Source organism: Dendrobates tinctorius, unplaced genomic scaffold (assembly GCF_039654945.1).
Source record: "Dendrobates tinctorius isolate UK_male_01 unplaced genomic scaffold, ASM3965494v1 ptg000016l, whole genome shotgun sequence".
Classification (NCBI taxonomy): domain Eukaryota; kingdom Metazoa; phylum Chordata; class Amphibia; order Anura; family Dendrobatidae; genus Dendrobates; species Dendrobates tinctorius.
In genome coordinates, this window is record NW_027361684.1 from 69,668,350 (window position 1) to 69,686,624 (window position 18,275).

Genomic DNA, 18,275 nt, shown 5'->3' on the forward strand with positions numbered 1-18,275 from the left:
GTGAATGTACCAGCAGATAAATCAAACAGTGGCTGTGCATCAGTGCACTCCATGTCAGATTCATCTTGGACTGGGGAATTCACGATTTGACTTGACAACCCAGGCATGGTATGAGAAAAGAGCTCCATGGATCTGTACTGTGGCCTGCCGCATCCTTCACTTTTGGTAGGGGTGAAGGACACAAGGAAAGGTGTTGTTCCTGACCAGGAGCCTCCACTGACGACGCAGTGCTTTTATTTTTTGAAACTTCAGAAGAGGAGGCGATAGAGCTGGAGGCTGTGTCAGCAATGTAAGCCAAAACTTGTTCCTGAAGCTCCGGCTTTAAAAGCGGTTTACCTACTCCCAGAAAAGGGAGCCTACGAGGCCTTGTGGAGCCAGACAATGACACCGGCTCACCACCTCCTGCCTTAGGTGCTATTGTGCTTTTGCCACAACCAGCAGAAGCACCACCACCAACACCACCATCAGGACCAGCTGGCAACCCCTGCCCACTTCCACGGCCTCTTCCACCATACTTCTTCATTTTTTTTAAAAAGGAACCCAAAATAGCAACAGCTATATGGTACTGTAAAACCAGGTAAACGGTCTATAGAGTATTGCTGAGAATTTGAATCTCACTGTAGATTGGAGGACGCTGAACTATTGTCTCAGGCCCAGTAGAGATCACACCGCAATGTGACAGGCAGAAATTGGCTGATGTATGAGAAGACAGAAGCTGTATAGAGTGTTGGTGAGAATTTGAATCTCACTGTAGATTGGAGGATGCTGAACTATTGTCTCAGGCCCAGTAGAGATTACATCGCAATGTGACAGGCAGAAATAGGCTGGTGTATGAGAAGACAGAAGCTGTATAGAGTATTGGTGAGAATTTGAATCTCACTGTAGATTGGAGGACGCTGAACTATTGTCTCAGGCCCAGTAGAGATTACACCATAATGTGACAGACAGAAATTGGCTGGTGTATGAGAAGACAGAAGCTGTATAGAGTATTGGTGAGAATTTGAATCTCACTGCAGATTGGAGGACGCTGAACTATTGTCTCAGGCCCAGTAGAGATTATACCATAATGTGACAGGCAGAAATTGACTGGTGTATGAAAAGACAGAAGCTGTATAGAGTATTGGTGATAATTTTAATCTCAATGTAGATTGGAGGACGCAGAACTATTGTCTCAGGCCCAGTATAGATTACGCCGCTATGTGACAGGCAGAAATTGTCTGGTGTATGAGAAGACAGAAGCTGTATAGAGTATTGGTGAGAATTTGAATCTCACTGTAGATTGGAGGACGCTGAACTATTGTCTCAGGCCCAGTAGAGATTACACTGCAATGTTACAGGCAGAAATTGGCTGATGTATGAGAAGACAGAAGCTGTATAGAGTGTTGGTGAGAATTTGAATCTCACTGTAGATTGGAGGACGCTGAACTATTGTCTCAGGCCCAGTAGAGATTACACCGCAATGTGACAGGAAGAAATTGGCTGGTGTATGAGAAGACAGAAGCTGTATAGAGTATTGGTGAGAATTTGAATCTCACTGTAGATTGGAGGACGCTGAACTATTGTCTCAGGCCCAGTAGAGATTACACCGCATTGTGACAGACAGAAATTGGCTGGTGTATGAGAAGACAGAAGCTGTATAGAGTATTGGTGAGAATTTGAATCTCACTGTAGACTGGAGGATGCTGAACTATTGTCTCAGGCCCAGTAGAGATTACACCGCAATGTTACAGGCAGAAATAGGCTGGTGTATGAGAAGACAGAAGCTGTATAGAGTATTTGTGAGAATTTGAATCTCACTGTAGATTGGAGGACGCTGAACTATTGTCTCAGGCCCAGTAGAGATCACACCGCTATGTGACCAGCAGAAATTGGCTGGTGTATGAGAAGACAGAAGTTGTATAGAGTATTGGTGAGAATTTGAATCTCACTGTAGATTGGAGGACGCTGAACTATTGTCTCTGGCCCAGGACAGATTACACCGCAGTGTGACAGGCAGAAATTGCCTAGTGTATGACTAACTACAAGGTGTATATAGAATTGGGCAGAATTGGAATCTCCCTAGAGTGTAGGTCTGTAAGAATGGAAAAACTCCTCAGCTTTTTCTTACAGAGTCACACAAAGATAGTTTCAATTTGGCCGCTGAACTATTGTCTCTGGCCCAGGACAGATTACACCGCAATGTGACAGGCAGAAATTGCCTATTGTATGACTAACTACAAGGTGTATATAGAATTGGGCAGAATTGGAATCTCCCTAGAGTGTAGGTCTGTAAGAACGGACAAATTCCTCGGCTTTTCCTTACAGAGTCACACACTTAGATAGCTTCAATTTGGCCGTGATACCAGCCAGTACACGGTACTGTGTGAGGAGCGTACACCGCTGTACGGTGTGTGAAAAAATGAACGCTCAGTAACTCACCAGGACAAAACAATAGAATTTGGATTGCTTTGAAAAAAGCAGTTTGCTCAGCAGTGTGAAAAACAGCAATGCAGCTATCATGGAGCCTTAAAAGGCAGCCTAATAACCAGCAGAGCTGATGCACCAAAAAATAGCCTCCCCTTGCACTGCACAGTAACTGGTGTGTTGTACAGGCAAAATCGCTAGCAGCAGAAGTAGTTTTTGGTATCTTCTTCCCTGCCTATCGCTCTCCCTACAGAATGAGCAGCAGCAGCAGCTCTCCCTATTCTGAGATCAGCATAAGTAACATGGTGGTCGGCGTGCACGCCCTTTTATACCCCCTGTGACGCCACACAAAGCAATCCAATCACTTGCATGCCCTTCACAAACATGGTGGTAACCGCTGCCTATGTCATCACGTTGCCCACAGTGTCCGTTCTTCCTGATTGGCTGAAAAAGAGCGCAAAAGCATCTTTTGAAACGCGACTTTGGCGCGATGGTCGCCGACCTCGTGGCCGACCTCACGCTAAGGTCGGGTTTCGTTTCATGAAACCCGACTTTGGCCAAAGTCGGTGACTTTTGAATTTTTTCGACCCGTTTCGCTCAACTCTAGTTTTGACACAAATTTGTGCAGAAAAAACTAGACAAAAATGTACCTAATCTGCAATGTGTGCACACATATTTTAAGACATATTTTGATGCTTTTAGAACAACAAAATGGACTCCAGACCACATAAAAGTCTATAGCTGAGCAATATAATAACGATAAATTTTTTAACAAATTTTTTGAGGCTTATATAGCAAAGAAATGTACCAAAGAAGATGTAATACCGTATGGGTGAAGAATATAATACCTATACATTTTTAACAAGTTTTTTGAGGCTTATATAGCAACAAAATGTAATCCTGATGATGGAATAGTCCATGGGTGAGCAATATAATAACGATAACATTTTGAACAATTTTTTAAGGCCAATATAGCAAAAAATGTACCCAAGAAGATGTAATACCATATGGGTGAGCAATATAATACGAACAAATTTTGAACAAGTTTTTTGATTGTTATATACCAACAAAACATATCCCAGACCATGGAATAGTATATAGATGAGCAATATAATACCGATAAATTTTGAGCAAGTTTTTCTGAGTTTACATAAGTCAGAAATGAACCCAAGAAGATGTAATACCATATGGACGAGCAATATATTACCAACTAAATTTTGAACAAGTTATTTGAGGGTCATATAGCAACAAAGTGTACCCAAAAATTTCTAATACCCTATGGATGAGCAATATAATACCGATGAATTTAAAAAAAAGTTTTTTTCAGTCTGATATATCACAAAAATGTACTCAAGAACACAGAATAGTGTATGAGTAAGAAATGTGAACAGACAAGCAACATTTTCAAACACTTTTTGGACTGCAACGCTTTTTTGTATTGCAATATACTACCAAGATTTAACAGAAGGCATGTAAGACTGTATGGATGAGTAATCTAATCCTGAAATATTTTTCTACTCTTTTTGTAAATTTTACATACCACCATAATGCAACAACATGTTAGGGATCAGGTTCCTGCCACTGCACAGCAGGAATCCAGAGCATTGCACCCAGCGGTCTCCCATTCTTCTGCAGCCACAGTGGAGCCTGCTCAGCAGATTCGTCGGTCCTGGTGCTCTTCCCAGGCCAACTCCGTGGGTCTGTTTGCTGCTGCCACCTCTGGAACAGCTATGACAATGCAGGCTGCTCAGCAGCAAGATTCTCCAGGGACTAAGTCCTCATGTCGGGCCACTGAGCATGCCCGTGGAGTGATCTCCCATTAGAGATCGAGGGTCACGTGCTCAGGTCCTGCTCGTGTTCGGATTGGCTCATCCGAGAAGCCAGGAAGGTCCTGGATGCCCGTGGCTATAAAAGGTTCGCATGGCCGCTCGCCCATGTGCTAGGATAGACTGTATTTACAGACTATAAGGTGTGAGAGATGTATGCACGTATGTGTTGTGCAGCCTAGCCTGCTAGCGCCCAGGCTTAGGTGAAGGTAGCTCAGGGTTGAGTCAGACATTGGTCCTCACCAGTGACCCAGCACGCCTCAGTGCACGTGCTCCACACGTCACTGCCAGCGTCTATAGCGGCGCTCGTGGCAGCGATGCCGCGCGCCCAGTGGGCCTAGAGGGACTCTAACCCTGTGTCCTTGGGGTAGCGTTCTGTGGCCGTACACTGTGCGCTCTTTTAGCTGAGCTCTGTGAGCACAAACAGGCTCCGCTTTATGTTCAGCGGTCATGCGGCTCTGTGAAGCAACAGAGTCCGCCCCCGTACACACCGGGTGACGATAACCCGCATGCGTTCTTATATTATACCGCCATATAGCATCCGCCATTACTGAGCAGCAGGTTACCACCCCTGCACGGTGGACCCCGGGCTGCGCACGCATCTTATTACCATCCTTATTATTTGGTGCGTTCCGCCAACCCTAACACAATAGCCGTCTTGAACTGTATGGATGAATCATTGAATCAATAAAAAAATGTTGAACAAAAATATTTTGAAAGTGTAGCTGATGTATAGTCATAAAGGCTTTGCCAAAAGTACAAAGCCAGACAGAAATTATGAGGAGGGTCAACCATAGACCCCTGAAAGATGACAACTGGCAAGAATCATTAAAATATTGAATATTAAAAACACTTTAAAATTCAGTAGAGTGTATGTTGCTCACCAGAAAGTCCTTTGACCTGATCCATGCAAATAAGAAACACAGCCACCCATTGGCTGGGTGCATAATTATATCCAAAGAGAAAGAAAGGTAATGATGGATCCTTGAATTAAAAATATCCTTGTTTTTATTTGAAAATCATATAAAAAATCCCATTAAGGTAGTCAGTAACTGGTTGACACTTTTCGGCAAGAGCCTTAGTTACACGTCAACCAGTTACTGACTATCCTGATGTAATTTTTTTACATGATTTTCAAATAAAAACAAGGATATTTTTAATTCAAGAATCCAGCGTTACCTATTTTTCCTCTTTGGATATATTCCAAACACTTTATGAACTGCTGTCATCTGGTGGTGTGGAAAAGTGAGGGATGCTATCATCAGGGCAGCATACCTCCAAGACATAGAGGGATAGCTCATGGCAGATGTCCAGCTTTAACACACAATAGTTGAAAGTTGCAGAACAATTAGGTAGTGCCCTGGTTTCATCAGCCAGGTATTGCTTCACCATCTTTAAAAACATTTCCCTCCTTGTCAAAAATACCCGATCATCAGGCCCTGGGCAGGTGTCATGAAATTGGCAACACATCTTTGACAGTATACTGCCTCTGCTGTATGTCTCCCTGACCTCTCTTAATTGGTTGGGCAAGGCAGCTTGCCCCCTGCTGCTAGAGTTGTCAGATGGAAATATTTCAACATATTTTCTGCAATGTCCTTCTGGTATAGCAACATTTTAAAAGACCTCTCCATCTCAGGAAGAAGAGATGCAAAGTTCTCCTTGTAGCGTGGGTCTAGCAGGGTGAACAACCAGTACTCTTTTTTGGCTAAAATTAATGTAACGTGAGGGTCAAGGGAAAGGGAGCAGTAAATAAAGTCAGCCATATGTGCCAAGCTCCATACAGTCAACACTTCCCTGTATCCACCATGATGATAACTTTCCATCTCCTCCTCTTCTCCCTCTCTTTCATTTCATTCCCATCCACATAGGAAAGATGGGATGAAGGTTGAATGGCTACTAGCCCTTGTTGCGCTAGTCACAAGCTTCTGTTCCTCTGCTTCTTCCTCATCAGTGTCCACATCCTCATATAACAAATCAGCACTGAGCAGATGAGATGAGGCTGGGCTGGCTACAATCTCTCTGTCTTATGTCTTTGTCCATCTTCAGCTTCTCTGCATGCAAAGCTTCATCTTTAATTGTGAGCAGCGACTGCTTAAGTAGGCAGAGAAGCAGGATTGTTGCACTGACTGAAGTCTTTAAAGTCTTGGAGAAAAGCACAAATGTCAGACCACCATACCCACTCTTCAGTTGTTATATGGTGAGGCTGACTAGAATGCTGTCTTGTTGGAGCTGGTACTCAATCTCTGGCTTTTTCTGTTCACAAAGCCTTGATAGCATGTGCAGTGTAGAGTTCCAGAGTGTGGTGACATTGCACACCAGTCAGTGAGCTAGCACTTGCATGCACTGCTGTAGCACTACCAGAGCAGCCACAGTTCTAGCCGACTTGAGGAAATGGGCATTGATGCAATGTATATTGACCAGAAGCTCTGGCAAATCTGGGTGTTTTCAGAAACTGCTGAACTACTAAGTTGGGCACATGTGCCAAGCATGGCATATGTATGAGCTTGCCAAGCTTCACAGCCACTAGGTTATGCCTATTATCACACATGACCATGCCTGAAAGGAGGTTCAGCGGCAAAAACCACATATCTCCCTGGTCTGTTATTCCTTTAAGTAACTTTGCTGGGGTGTGCTAGCCAAATTAGCTTCAGAAGAGCCTGTTTCCACTAAGCTGAGGCAATGCTGCAGAGCTTCCAGATTCCAGATGATGTAGACGATGTGTGTTCTGAGATGGCACATTGGAGATGGAGGATGAGGAGGTGCAGGAGGGGTTTCAGTAACTACTATAGGAGGTGGAGGAAACCCTGATAGAAGTAGGGCCAGCAATCCTCTGCGTACATGCGCCGTGCCAGAGTGTGACTCGACTCCAGCCTGCACAATGTTCATCCAGTGTGCCATTAGGGAAATGTAGCATCCCTGGCCAAAAGCACTTGTTTATGTGGCGATCTTTAAGTGGACAATGCCCTTAAGTGCGTTAAGTGCATGGGTGATGTTCCTGGGCATGTGCTGGCACAAGGCAGGGATGCCACACTGGGAGAAAAAGTTGCAGCTGGGGACTGAGTACCAAGGGACGGCTGCCACCACGAGTTGAAAGAAATCTCCAGTTCTACCAGTGTAAATGGCAACATTTCCATGGCATGCAGCCTGGAAATGTGCCAGTTTAGCATTTGAGCCTGTGAGTGGGTGACTGGGAATTTTTGTTTTGCTCCAAGGCCTGGGGTAGGGGCAGTTGAAGCTGTGCTGGGACATGGATTTGAAAGTCCTTGATGATGGTAAGTGAGATTGTGCAAGGATAGTCAGGTGCTTAGATATGTGCCTGATCAGGCCAGTGGTGATTAGGTTCTTAGTGGTCAAGCTCTTGCACAGTTTGCATATGTCCATGTTGTTTGTCTCAGAACTCTCTTTACAAAAGTTACAGTATGGGGAATACCTAACTCTTTGATGGAGAAATTCAGGAATGTCGATGCTCTGCAGAATAGATTTCCATCTTCTCACTCTGGTCACTGCACTGCCTCTTCCTATCTGTTTTGGTGTTGTCGATCTCTCCCCATCAGTGCTGCTGGTCTCACTCTGCATGCCAGCTTCCCAGGTTGGGTGGATGACTTTGTCATCCACCACCTCATCTTCCACCACTGCACCTTGGTCCTCCTGACTTTATGACTTAACAACAAGACGTAGCGGCAACTGAGTATCATCATCATCTTCCTTCTTATCCCATATTTGCATTCCCCACCCACCAACACATTCCCCACCATCATGTTCTGTGGCTGCTTTAAGTTTTGTACATGTTTAAACAGTATGTCCTCCTGTCCCTCTTGGTTCATGCAGGTTGAGAAGCTACAATCACGAAATGTTATGGTAAACAGCTCCTTGGAGTGCCCTAGTGTGGGATAACTAGTCTCCTAGGACACAACATGGTGTGACAGAGGCAGATCAACGTTAGGATTAAGTGATCCAGACTTTAGGCTGGTGAGACTTGGCCGTGTGGAAGACTGTGTGGTGCTGCCAATCTGCTGGAAGCATTATCTGCTATTCATCTGACCATCTGTTTGCACTGCTATGGCTTCAGAACTGGTGTACCATTCCTCCTTGCAAAGTGGGACACGTACCTATGTGTCATGGATCGGCATGTTACTTGTGCTCCAGCAACATGTGTAGTCGCACCTGCCCTGATTCCTTATTACTTCCACTTCCCCTTTTTTTAAACGTACTCCTTAGGCATTTTGTAATTGCTAGGTCTGTTGAAACCAAGTTTATTTTTTATAGAAGGAAAAAAATTGGTCAACCGGAAGCAATTGAAGCAGTTTTGGGGACTTTACTCCACCATAATGTAAAAGAAAGAATGCAAAAGCGTATGGATGACAATCAAATTCAATCCAGAAAAATGTTTCAATGCATTTTTTCAATTTTAGAGATCACAGAAATTTTCACAGATCACATATCACTGAAGGGCTGAGATACTGAAGCCTACAACATTTTTAAAAGCTTTTTATCAGTTTTAGAGATCACAAAAATGTACTCCACACTATCGAATAGTGTATGGCTGAGAAATGCAGTCCATAAAATGTTGGGTGTTATATAGCACAAAAAAGGACTTCAAAGCACATAATACTTGATGGATCAAAATATATTACATTTTTTCAGCCCCCACAAAAAAAGCTGCAGCTATATGTTTGCCAACGGATTAGACAAGCCTAATCTCTGTCTACAGACTGGCCTCCGTCACTCTCCCTGCTCCTGTAACTCTCTCTCCCTCCCTAGGCAAAATGAAAATGGTATGCGATGAGTGTTGAGCGATACCACCCGATATTGAAAAATATCGGATCGGATTGGATCGGCCGCTCTAAAAAAAGTATCGGTATCGCCGATTCCGATCCCGGAAGTCCCATTAAAGTCAATGGGACAGAAATATCAGAATTAAAAAAACCCTTTCGGGAGGGGGGAAGAGTGTGGGTGGTGCGTGGGCAGACACTGTGTGTGTCTGTGTGTGCGGGTGGGGCCTGTGCGGGCTGTCGGTGGTCTGTACGGGCATCTCGGGGGCCTGTGCCGGCTGCCGGTGGTCTGTACGGCCCTCTTGGGGGGCCTGTGCAGGCTGCCGGTGGTCTGTACGGGCCTCTCGGGGGCCTGTTCCGGCTGTCGGTGGTCTGTGCCGGCTGCCGGGGGCCTGTGCCGGCTGCCGGTGGTCTGTACGGGCCTCTCGGGGGCCTGTGCCGGCTGTCGGTGGTCTGTGCCGGCTGCCGGGGGGCCTGTGCCGGCTGCCGGTGGTCTGTACGGGCCTCTCGGGGGCCTGTGCCGGCTGCCGGTGGTCTGTACGGGCCTCTCGGGGGCCTGTGCCGGCTGTCGGTGGTCTGTGCCGGCTGCCGGGGGGCCTGTGCCGGCTGCCGGTGGTCTGTACGGGCCTCTCGGGGGCCTGTGCCGGCTGCCAGTGGTCTGTACGGCCCTCTCGGGGGGCCTGTGCCGGTGGTCTGAATGGCCCTCTCGGGGGGCCTGTGCCTGCTGCCGGTGGTCTGTACGAGCCTCTTGGGGGCCTGTGCCGGCTGTCGGTGGTCTGTGCCGGCTGCCGGGGGCCTGTGCGGGCCTGCCAGGGGTCTTGTGTCTGTGCAGGCATCGTCCGATGGGACTACAAGTCCCATCGGGCGATGCCTGCTACACTGACAGTGATTGACACATTAGCCAATGATGAGACAGTAGTAGTCCCATCATTCGGGTAATGTGTTGAATGTAAAAAAAATATATATATATATACATACTACATACATTCAACATACAAACATACTACATACATACTACATTCATACAACATACATATATATTACATACTACATACATGCTACATATATACTACATTCATACAACATACATACATACTACATACTACATGCATGCTACATATATACTACATTCATACAACATACATATATACTACATACTACATACATGCTACATATATACTACATTCATACAACATACATATATACTACATACATGCTACATATATACTACATTCATACAACATACATATATACTACATACTACATACATACTACATATATACTACATTCATATGACATACATACATACTACATACAACATACATGCTACATACTACATTCATACAACATACATACATACTACATACATGCTACATATATACTACATTCATACTACATACATATATACTACATACTACAGACATACTACATATATACTACATTCATACAACATACATATATGCTACATATACTACATTCCTACAACATACATACATACTACATACATGCTACATATATATTACATTCATACAACATACATATATACTACATACTACATACATACTACATATATATTACATTCATACAACATACATACATACTACATATACTACATTCATACAACATACATACTACATACATGCTACATATATACTACATTCATACAACATACATATATGCTACATATACTACATTCATACAACATACATACATACTACATACATGCTACATATATATTACATTCATACAACATACATATATACTACATACTACATACATACTACATATATATTACATTCATACAACATACATACATACTACATACATACTACATACAATACATTCATGCAATACATACATATAGACATAAAGTACATATAACATAGAGTATATACTCACCATCACTTGTCACATTGTTCCGCGAAGCCAGTGTCATCTATGAAAAATTATGAAAATAACAAACAAGCAATATACTCCCTGATCCGCAGAAATCCATGCGTGTCCGTCGCCGATCTCCTGTGGAGAACAGCAGCATCAGCTGATGCGACCGCTCTCTATGGGCTTCAATAATCCAATGTCGGAAGGTAGGTATCCTTCCGCACTGTATCCCTCCGCCACTGTAAAAAAATAGTCCCTAGTCTCACTTTATGGCAAAAGCTGTGTGAGAAAGTTCCCAGGCAGCTTTTGCCATAACGTGAGACTAGGGACTATTGTTTTTAAAGTGGCAGAGGAATACAGTGCGGAAGCATACCTACCTTCCGTCATTGGATTATTGAAGCCCCTAGAGAGTGGTCGCATCAGCTGATGCTGCTGTTCTCCATGGGAAATTGGCGTGGGACACTCACTCTTGGATTTCTGCGGATCAGGGAGTATTTGGTGGTTTGTTTTTTTCTAATTTCTTTCATAGGTGACACTGGCTTCGGGGATCAAAGTGACAAGTAATGGTGAGTATGTACTCTATGTTATATGTACTGTATGTCTATATGTATGTGATGTATGAATGTATGAATTGTATGTAGTATGTATGTAGTATGTAGTATTTATGTATGTTGTGTGAATGTATGAATGTATTGTATGTAGTATGTATGTTGTATGAATGTAGTATATATGTAGTATGTATGTAGTATGTAGTATGTATGTTGTATGAATGTAGTATATATGTAGCATGTATGTAGTATATAGTATATATGTATGTTGTATGAATGTAGTATATATGTAGCATGTATGTAGTATATATATATATATGTTGTATGAATGTAGCATATATGTAGTATGTATGTAGTATGTATGTATTTTGTATGAATGTAGTATATATGTAGCATGTATGTAGTATATATGTATGTTGCATGAATGTAGTATGTGTATAGCATGTATGTAGTATGTAGTATGTTGTATGAATGTAGTATATATGTATGTAGTATGTATGTTGTATGAATGTAGTATATCTGTAGTATGTATGTAGTATGTATGTATGTTGTATGAATGTAGTATATATGTATGTAGTATGTAGTATGAATGTAGTATATACAGTATGTATGTAGTATGTATGTTGTATGAATGTAGTATATATGTAGTATGTATGTAGTATGTATGTATGTTGTATGAATGTAGTATATATGTAGTATGTATGTAGTATATATGTATGTTGTATGAATGTAGTATGTATGTAGTATATATGTAGTATGTATGTTGTATATATGTAGTATGTATGTTGTATGAATGTAGTATATATGAAGTATGTATGTAGTATGTATATATATATTTTTTTTACATTCAACACATTAGCCGGATGATGGGACTACTACTGTCCCATCATTGGCTAATGTGTCAATCACTGTCAGTGTAGCAGGCATCGCCCGATGGGACTTGTAGTCCCATCGGACGATGCCTGCACACACACAAGACCACCGGCAGCTGGCACAGGCCCCCCGGTAGCCGGCACAGACCACCGACAGCCCGCACAGGCCCCTGAGAGGCCCGTACAGACCACCGGCAGCCGGCACAGACCACCGACAGCTGGCACAGGCTCCTGAGAGGCCCGTACAGACCTCCGGCAGGCCCGCACTGACTGCGCATCATGATGCGCATAGACCGCGCATCATGATGACATCATTTAAGCAGCCAATCACAGCCATGCCAATAGTTAACATGCCTACATGCCTAACAGGATGTGCCCACACTTCTGAGGATTCCCATTGGCTGAATCAAATCGAGCGGGCTCATTGCATTATGGGAACTTCCGATTCCGGTATCCGATATAGAAAAAATATCGGTACTCGGTATCGGAATTCCGATACAGCGAATATCGGCTGATACCCGATATTTGCAGTATCGGAATGCTCAACACTATATGCAATACAAACAGCAAAGCAAGCAATTAGCCCTTAGAAGAGCAGTTAGTATGATGGTTCAGCTTCAGCACCAGTAACAACACTACAGGCCTCTGATTCATAATACTGTGCACATAAGCCTAGGCAAGCACTCTCTCCCTCCAATACGAAGAGTTACAATGGTGTCAGTCTGCTGAGACGTTCGCCTCTGGTCTTTTTCTAATCCCTGATGATATCAAAAGACTAACCAATCACAGTAATGCCACAACGAAGATGGTTACAGTATTGCAGTCACTCACAGGCAATTTCCACATGCTTATTGGCTGTGTAACATGTGCTAAAGATGAGGGGCGGGAATTCGAGTTTTACATTGAGCACTGCATATTTCTCACAGAGTAATGAGCATATTGGAGCACTGTGATACTCGAGTGGCAACTGAGTATCACCACGCATGTTCACTCATCCCTAATATTTGGGTATAACAGGAGGCAAGGTCCGAAACATGCCCTGAGATTTACTGGACTCTAGCTACATGAATGTGCGGTAGAAAAATGTGGAAAGTGCACCAAAAATTAGTTTTTTATATTTTGTTATTTTCTTTTTTTACAGTTTTCATTTTATTATGTAACATAATAATTTTTTCACATGCATCTTACAACTATTAAAAACCCTCCCCCTGAATTTATTCTCCTTATAATGTGCATCTGGCATAGTCATATGTATAGGGTACTCCATTCACCTGTAGGACTACGAAGTAATATAGGTCAGATCTGGATTGGAGCCATTTCTGGAGCTGATTAGCACATTTTTACTGCAAGATGTGCTCTTGAAGAGATCCTAAAACATTGGCATCTGCCAGGGTATGACTAATCAGTATGTAATATTGCATGCGTCTACCCTCCACCCGTGTTGTCTTCTTCATCCATCATGGGAAGGTTCAGCAGTGATGGAACTTATTACAGATATCACTGCTTTACGAAATCATTGAGTCTTTATTATGAAGACACAATGTCAGTAACAGACTGCTCACACCGGGCCAAACTCAGCAAAAAATCCAATGATTTAAGACATTTTTAAAGCATGTGTAATTAATTCTTATGTTTCACATGCTGGGGGCATGAATCCCTACTGACAAGCATATGAATTGAGAAATGTATAAATGTTGCTTTAGTTGTCGGCCTGTTTGCCATATTTCTTCACTGGGTTGCATTACTAGCAACTATCAAACCATATCCCAATATGATGATTGAAAAAATGCCGGAGTTCAAGTATCAAGGAAAATAGCAAAAATATGAAGTTTGCTACTAGAGGCACCAAATCAGGAAATCAGGAGGACTATTCAAAAGTATGGATGGGCTGAGTCATGAAGATTGCTCTTACAGAGTGGCTTTCCCTTGTGGCTCATAATAAGATGGTCCCAAGAGAGGTCCTCCCTTAATGAGGCAATCAAGGGGTTGTCTTTTTGAGACAACCTTTTCAATGAGGTGCAACATGCCGGTACCTCGCCCATGAAACATAATGTCAATAGGCTGGAGCTCCATGATGACTCAACAATAATAAAGGATTGTCACTTCTCACACTATCCTTTCTGGACTTTTTTCCATACTCTCACTTTTCAGTAATCCCATCTTTTAACATTGTGACCCTTGCCAATGCTTCTGGTAATACATTTTCCAACAGAACCTGACTCACAACTGAAAAAAGTCTACATGTCTTTATAGGTCACTCTACTTAACTACGCCATGTAAACATGGAGGTATGTAGAAGTACAGTGGTACAGTGGTATTGAGACAGAGGATGAAACAGGTTAAAAGCCACAGATTGGAGACCACAAAACGTAAGTAAATTGCTAGATGAACTCTGGATATATCCACATACATTACCCTAAAAGTGTCTGAACAATATGCACAATAAATAGAGTCATGTACATGCACTATTTTAGAAAAACCATATAATCTTCTGCCAACTGAAAAATCAACGGTAAACTTTTACTTTAAAGGGAATCTGTCACCAGTTTTTGCTGCATCATCTGAGAGCTGCATAACGTATGAGAAGAGACCCTGATTCAAAAAATGTATCACTTAGTTTACTGGGTGCAGCAGTTGTGACACAATTAGAGTTTTAGATGTAGTATGTAGCAGAACTCAGAATGCTGCCCTTCCTACACCACAGCTGTCTGTGTACATTGTCTATTGACAGTAAGCAGCTTATCAGAGGAGGGGGTGTGGTTGGACCAGTACTCATGGGCACATCAGTTCGAGAACTATTTATCTCCTTGTGGTTAAATCTTCATTGTTATTAAACAACACCACACAGCCCAACAAGTGACACATCCCTGAAATCTGCATCTCAGCTGCTACTACATGCAGTCCTCAAATTACATCACTAAAACTTGCTGACAGATTCCCTTTAAGGAGGCGTGTGTCATTTTCAGGAGGATCAGTCTATTTATTTTTCAGAGTTTAATATCTTTCTAAATAATAATGTAGTAATTTAAGTATTTTCAAGTGTCATTGTGACGTTATAGGTAACGTGAGCTTTCAAGGAAATCCAGTGAAAAAAAGAAGCTCAAAAGGTAGAAGTGAGGCCAGACTGTCCTCGAATATCAGCAAACGTCCCCTGAACAAAGTATTTTATTTTCTAAGGAAATAAGACTTTTGATATTTGCTAAAGGGCGTTAGAAAAAAAAATGCTGCCGTGCAGCGTGACTTTCACAGGCGCCTTCTCCAAAAGAGGAGGTCTGGTCACCTTGCCTCTAGGTACTGTCATCTTTAAGCTCTGTCCTGACACATTTAGGAGGCGTTTGATTTAATGCAACAGGAGGCAGAATTGCTTGGCAAGAATTTTCTTACATCTTCCAACTGTGTAATACATTGACACATTCATATGCTGATGACTTAACCAGCTACATAAGCAGCTAAGGAAGTTTTTCCTCCTACTATCCCATTTTATTGTCCTAGTCCTAGGTCTGGCAGCAGTCAGTGAGCTGACTATGGACACACCTGCCCCCTGCCTGCCAACTTCATCACTGACACATGATTCCCATTAGCAAACTCAGCTACTTCACTGAGCTCTAATGAACGCTGTTAACCCTTTACCTGAACTCTGTGATGGCGGCTACCTTTCAAAGGAAAATGAAACCAAATGGAAAGATTTATTTTAATATTTTAATCTATGGAAGTTTTCTTTCATAAGTCTGAGTTTCTGCTTCGTCTATTACATTATATACTTGTGGTCTTCATCATTTATAAGAAATAAGGTATTAATGTCAGTGCGATATTCAGAACGTCCTAATCCATTGTTGGTGTAAAGGGACTCTGATTTTAGAGCGCACCAGATTTCTATGCACCATTCTTTATCCAAATGTGTCCATGAGAGGAGATGTGTTGGGGCATGTAGAGACATGGGTCCAGATTCATCATTGAAGATTTATTGAAGCCACTCTTCTTTTTTTTTTTGTCTTATGGCATTTGCTGATACTCTTTTTATGCCCCAAATTCTTCAAGATGGCACATGCAGTTCATGAATTAAGAGCAAAATACAATTTTGTGACTTTTGTTTTGCAACTTTAAAAAATGGCAAAAATGCACAAAATTCAAACCTCCACCAAAAATATTTTTTTGGGGGAGGCTGGAATGTGAGGGAGATGCGCCAAAACCCCCCCAACATTTGGTAAAAGTCGCATGTGTCTAAAACATCTGGATAGGCAAAGTTATTGCAGAAAAGCAAAAGAAGACTTAAAAAGTGGCACAAAACGTATAGAGAGTAAGGAGCAAATAGTAGAGCCCCTAAAACAAAGCAAATTACTCCATAACAGAGGAGAAACAGAACGATGTATTGGGGCTTGCATCTATATTTGGCAGTATATTTCAAAATTGGCCACATATATGGCTGCTCAGAAGACTACCTTTGTATGACTACCACTGTAGCAAAAAGGAGGCATAATATGCCATTGTGCCCAAGGCTAGGTTCACACAGCGGTTGAGGTCAACTAAGGCGGGACCATTCAAAGTGGTCCACTGAACATGTGCCCACATACTGTATATGCAAATATATGCATATACAGTATATATCACATCGGCCATCTGCTTTCACCCCCCCAAAAGTATATGCACGTAATAGACATACGAAGAGTTAAGGATATCTATGAGCACATTAGAGGTCTACATTTAGCAAATTTCTTAACCTTTAACACTGACCCCAAATTTTGCTTGAACTCAGGCAAACTCATTCATCCAGACATCACACTTCCACCAAGAATGATTACTAGGGTATTATGTCAACTCTCACACATAGTAGAGTATTTTAGTTACGGTTTTCCAAAATCACTGTAGGCACAATGATATTTCGGAATCTGCTGCCATAAGGTGTGACCACAGCCTGGCGCTGAGGATGGAGGCACACATAACAGCTGCAGTGGGGCAGTTTTACTACAAACTTGTGCTGCCTTCACATTGTTAATGTCCACATGGATTATAGGTAACTATAAAACTAACACTTTATAATTAATAGAAAACAATCAGTATAGGAAAAATAGTATTATATGTTACTTCATCAAGCTACACAACATCTGTCCCTAAAATATAGAAAAAATCTGCAGTGTATATAAAAGTAACTAAAAAATTGCTAAAAATGAGCACAAACATAGTAAGTAAAAAAAAAAGGTTAAAATAACTATAAACATAGAAACTAAAAGAAAAATGGTAAAATTAGTATAACCATACCTGGCTGGTGGCAATATCGCAGCGCTGTCACACAAATCTGTCACAGTCCATCGTCCTGATAATAGAATCAGTAACTTCTTGGATGTTAGGAGAAAACTTCTGAACCACTGTACTCTGCCTCCTCCTGTGATTTAGTATTTTAACCCTTTGTGATCTGTACAATGTTTTCACTGTATCCACTTGGAAGAAGAACACATATATGATAATAAGTAAAGACGAAAGCACAAATCCATTGAACAGCTCCAGAACCTGATGCAGAATATTCCAAATATTAGTCAAATCTGGCAACTTCAAGGAGAGGGAAGCCTGAAGCAGAATTTCTTTTCAGAATCATACAGCATCATCCATTTAGAAAAAGTGAGCAGTGATCCAAGATAGGGAGCAAGCAAGACTGAAAGCATGAACCTTAGAATAAGGACTCCTGCCCTGCTCCCTCCTGCTTTTGTCGAGTGTTTAGGAGGGGTGTGCAGTCTGTGCTCTCTGGTGGGCGGCTCTGTCTCCAGACAGGACCTGATGCAGAGTGAGGGGAAGCCTGGAGATGCTAGAAGGAGGTTTCCTGAACTTCTCAGATGATGCAGAGATAGACTAACTGAGAGAGAAATTCCCCAAGGGAAAAAAACAATCCTAGAGCAAACACACTGATCTCATAGCAGTGGGTAGAAGAAAACAGGAGATCCTAGCGGATGAGGTACACAGAGCCATGCCACTTACAAGTAGTAA

The 18,275-nt window shown here is 42.3% G+C and overlaps 1 protein-coding gene across 1 annotated transcript in view; it reads right to left on the bottom strand.

The window, feature by feature from the left end:
- The window catches only part of MXRA5 (matrix remodeling associated 5), a 144,733-nt gene extending 126,784 nt beyond the window's left edge, over nucleotides 1-17,949 (bottom strand). Inside the window, 1 exon segment of the mRNA XM_073565958.1 lies at nucleotides 17,556-17,949. The gene's annotated coding sequence lies outside the window, so the exon portion shown is untranslated.
- Between the last annotated feature and the right edge of the window lie 326 nt (nucleotides 17,950-18,275).